Source organism: Chrysochloris asiatica, unplaced genomic scaffold, assembly GCF_000296735.1.
Source record: "Chrysochloris asiatica unplaced genomic scaffold, ChrAsi1.0 scaffold00473, whole genome shotgun sequence".
Lineage (NCBI taxonomy): Eukaryota > Metazoa > Chordata > Mammalia > Afrosoricida > Chrysochloridae > Chrysochloris > Chrysochloris asiatica.
In genome coordinates, this window is record NW_006408991.1 from 263306 (window position 1) to 268650 (window position 5345).

A 5345-nucleotide genomic window follows, 5' to 3' on the forward strand; every position below is an offset into this window, starting at 1 on the left:
AACGTCCCAATCATTTATTTTGTCTTCTTTTGCTTGTTTAATTTTCACAATGTTTCATATTTTGTGTATGTCCTGGATTTTGTCCCTATTTTTATATTGGTGACCTTTATAATTCTGGGATTCACATGTAGGTCTTTATACATGATTAGTTCTACTTTGTGTATGGTTTGCAGTAAAGGTCTTGTTTCAATCATTTGCATATCGATTTCCAGTTCTGTCAGCATCATCTGTTGAAGAGACAATGTCTTCTCCACTCAATGCACTTTGGTCATTTGTCAAAAATCAGTTGGCTGTATATGGATGGGTTAATTTCTGGATTCTCAATTCTGTTCTATTGATATATATTTCTTGCAATATACCAGAACCAGGCAGTTTTGACCACTGTAGCTATGTAGTAAATTTTGAAAACAGAGAGTGAAAGGCCTCCAACTTTGTTCTGCTTCTTAAGCAGTGTATTGTTTATTCTGAAAGTTATAACTTTCCTTTCCATATATAGTTTGTAAATCTTTTTTCCATCTCTCAAAAGAATGTCATTGGTATCTGGATTGGGATTGAATTATATGTGTAGATTGTTTTGGGTTGTTGTTGTTAGGTGTCATTGAGTCGGTACCAAGTAATAGCGACCCTATGCAAAGCAGAACAAAACACTGCCTGATCCTGGCACAATCTCACTATTGTTGCCATGTTTGAGCCCATTGATGATGCTACTTTTCCAATCCATCTTGCTGGGGGTCTTCCTCTTTTTCTCTGACCTACACCTTAACAAACATGATATCAAGTGTATCAGCTACTTATCCCTCCTGACAATATGTCCAAAGTATAAGAGACGAAGTTTGGCCAACCTGGCCTCCCAGGAGCACTCTGGCTACACTTATTCCAAGATAGATCAGTTGGGTTTTTGGCATCCCATATCAATTTCAATATTCTCCTCCAACACCATAACTCAAGAGAATCAGTTCTTCTATGGTCTTCCTTATTCACTGTTCAGCTTTCACATCCATATGAGGTTATTGAAAATACCATGGCTTGGGTCAGGCTCACCTTAGTCCTCAAGCTGACATCTTTACTCTTCAATACCTTAAAAAGGTCTTGTGCAGCAGATTTTGTCTAATATTTTGTTTGATTTCTTGACTGCTGATTCCATAAGTGTTGATAGTTGATCCAAAAAGAATAAAGTCCTTGGCAACTTCAATCTTTTCTCCATTGGTAAGAATGTTGTTTATTGGTCCAGTGGTGAGGATTATTGTTCTCTTTACGTTGAGATGCAATCCATACCAAAGACTGTGCTTTTTGATCTTCATCAGTAATTATTTTAAGTCCTCTTCAATTACAGCAAGCAAAGTGGTATCATCTGCATATCACAGATTATTAATGAGTCTTCCTTCAGTCTTGAAGCTATGCTGTTCATCATATAGCCCATCTTCACAGATTATTTGCTTAGCATACATGTAGAATAATTATGGTGAAAGAATACAACCCTGTTGCACACCTTTCTCAATTTTAAACCATTCAGTGTTCCCATGTTCTGTTCAAACAACTGCCCCGTGGTCCATGTACAGATTTCTCATGAGCATAATTAAGTGTTCAGTAATATTCATACTCTGCAATGTTGTCCATAGCTTGTCATGATCCAGACAATAAAAAGTCTTTACATAGTCAATAAAGTACAGGTAAACATCTTTATGATATTCTCTGCTTTCAGCCAAGATCCATTGGACATCAACAATGATGTCTCTCATTCCACAGCCTCTTCTGAATCTGAGTTGAACCTCTGCAAGTTCTTTGTTAATGTATGCTTGCAGCTGTTTCTGTATTACTTTTAGTAAAACTTTACTCCCATGGGATATCAAAGATATTGTCCAATGATTTTTGTATTCAGTTGGCTGACCTCTTTTTGGAATGGGCATAAATATGGATTTCTTCTAATCAGTTGGTCAGATAGTTGTCTTCCAGTGCCTCCAGTGCCACCTAACTTTTTTTAAAGATTTCAATTTTTATTCCATCAATACCTGGTGCTTTGTTCTTTGCCAATTCCTTCAAAACACCTTGGACTTCTTCATTCAGTATTATTGGCTCTTGACTATAAGCTACCTCTTGAAATGTTTGAACATCAACCTTTTCCTTTTGGTATAGTGACTCTGTATATTTCTTCCATCTTCTTTTGGTGCTTTCTGCATCATTCAATTTTCCCAGGGAATCCTTCAATAACGAAAGTTGAGGCTTGATTTTTATTTCAGTTCCCCCAGCTTGAGAAATGCTGAGTTTGTTCTTCCTTTTGAGTTTTCTGACCCCAGGTCTTTGCACATTTTGTTGTAATATTTGGCTTTATCTTCTTAAGTTGATCTTTGAAATTTTCCATTCATCCATTGTGCCTCCTCATTTCTTTCATTAGCTTTAGCATCTTTACACTGGAGAACAATTTTCTGCTTCTCTTCTGACATCCATTTTGACCTTTTCCTTTATTTTGTTCTTAAAGACTTTTTGCTTTCTTCCTGTATGATGTTCTTGATGTCATCCCACAACTCTTCTGGTCTTCCATCTTTAGTGTTTAATGTACCAAATCTGTTCTTCAGATGATCTCTAAATTCAGGTGTGATATATTCAAGGTCATAATTTGGCCCTCATGGACTTGTCATTTTCTTCATCTTCAGTTTGAATTTGCAATTGATTGTCTGGTCTACAATCTGCCCCTGACCTTGTTTTGACTGATCACATAGAACAATTTCATCATATCTTTCCACAGATGTAGTCAATTTGATTTCTATGTATTCCATCTGGCGAGGTCCATATGTATAGTCATCACTTATATTGTCTAAAGAAGGTATTTGAAATGAACAAATTATTGATTTTGCAGAATTCTATCATGTGATTGCCGCATCATTTCTATCACCCAGGCCATATTTTCTAACTACTGATCCTTCTTCGTTGCTCCCAACCTTTGAATTCAAATCACCAGTAATAATCAATACATCTTGATTGCATGTTTGATCAATTTCAGATTGAAGAAATTGGTAGAATTCTTCTATTTCATCTTCACTGGCTTTAGTGGTTGTGGCATGAATTTGAATAATAGTGGTATTAACTGGTCTTCCCTTTAGGCACATGAATATTTTCCTATCACAGACAATGTTGTACCTCCTGACTGATCTGTATATGTTCTTTTTGACAATGAATGCTTCACCATTTCTTTTCAATTTGTCATTCTGCCATAGAAAACCATGTGGTTGTCAGAATCAAAATGGTCAATACCAGTACATTTTACTAAAGGTAATACAGAAATGACTGCAAGCATACATTGACAGAGAACTTCCAGAGGTTCAAGCCGGATTCAGCGGAACGAGGGATATCACTGCTGATGTCTGATGGATCTTGGCTGAAAGCAGAAAATATCAGAAAGATGTTTACCTGTGCATTATTGACTATGCAAAAGCTTTTGATTGTGCAGATCATGCAAGCTATGGACAACATTGCGAAGTATGAGTATTCTGTAACACTTAATTTTGCTCATGAGGAATCTGTACATGTACCAAGAGGCAGCTGTTCAAACAGAACATGGGAGCACTGAATGATTTTAAATTAAGACAGGTGTGCATCAGGTTTGTATTCTGTCAAGATGAACAGATATTATGACCAGCTCCTCTGATTTCCAAGATCTAAGAATAGATACTTATTCAAACTGTATGCTGAGCAAGTAATCCGGGAAGCTGGGTTATATGAAGAAAAATGTGGAATCCATATTGGAGAAACACTCATTAACAATCTTCGATATGCAGATGATACAACCTTTTTTGCTGAAAAGGAAGAGGACTTACAACATTTACTGATAAAGATCTAAGAGCACAGCCTTTGGTATGGATTACATCTCAATTTAAAGAAAAAAAAAAAAATCATCAACACTGGACCAATAAACAACAGTCTTATCAACAGAGAAAAGATGGAAGTTGTCAAGGACTTCATTCTTCTTGGAACAACCAATATTCATGAAGCAGAAGTCAAGAAATCAAACGATGTGTTGCATTATGCAAATCTGCTGCACAAGACCTTTTTAAAGTGTTGAAGAGCAAAGATGTCAGCTTGAAGACTAAGGTGTTCTTGACCTAAGCCATGGTATTTTCAATAACATCACATGCATATGAAAGCTGGACAGTAAATAAGGAAGACCCTAGAATAATTAATGCATTTGAGTTATGGTGTTGGAGGAGAATATTGAAAGTGCCATGGACTGCCAAAAGAATCTACAGATCCATTTTGGCATAAGTGCAGCCAGAGTGTTCCTTGGAGGCCAGGATGGCCAAACTTTGTCTCTCATAGTTTGCATGTAGTGTCAGGAGGGACAAGTCACTGAAGAAGGATATCATGTTTGGTAAGGTGGACGGTCAGAGAAAAAGTGGAAGACCCCCAATGAGATGTATTAACCAAGTAGCAGCATTGATATACTTAAGCATGGCAACAATAATGAGGTTGGCCCAGGTTCGGGCAGTGTTTCTTTCTACTGTGCATAAGTTCCCTATGAGTGGGTATCAACTCGATGGCACCTAACATCAACAATGACTAAGATAGCAATATTTATGGGTTCTATTTCATTTCTGACAACTTCTAATCTTCCTTGATTCATACTTCATACATTCCATGTTCCGATTTTCAATGGATATTTACAGCTGTCTCTTCATTTTGAGTTATGTCCCATCAGCAAATGAAGGTCCTGCGGGCTTTTCCCCCACAGAATTTACTCCATTCCAATCATCATGTTCAACTCATCTGAAACCAGTCCACCATGGTGACCCTGCTGGTATTTGAAATACCAGTGGCATAGCTTCCAGAATCACAGCAACTCACAAGCCACTACAGTATGAAAAACTGACAGCTGAGTGGCGGGTGTTTTGGATAGCATTGACATTTTCACAATTTTAAATCTTCCTGTCCTGGATTGTGGTATATTCTTGCATCTTTGTAAGTCTCTTTTGGTGTCTTGTAGTAGTGTTTTGTAGTTTTCTTTGTATTGGTCCTTTGTTTCTCTAGTTACATTTATTCCTAAATATTTAATCCTTTGGGTGGCTATTTTAAATGGAATTATTTTCCTAATAATTTTCAGTGTTTTCATTATTAGTATACAGGAATCCAACTGATTTATGCATGTTGGATACCCTGCCACTTTGCTGAATCTTCCAAAGTGTTCCCGTATTATTATTATTATTTTTTCTGAGTCTTTGAATTTTTTATGTATAGGATCATATCATCTGCAAATAGAGAGAATTTTACTTCCTCTTTTCCAATTTGGATGTCTTTAATTTCCCTCTCTTGCTTTATAGCCCAGGCTAAGACTTCCAAAACAATACTGAATAGAA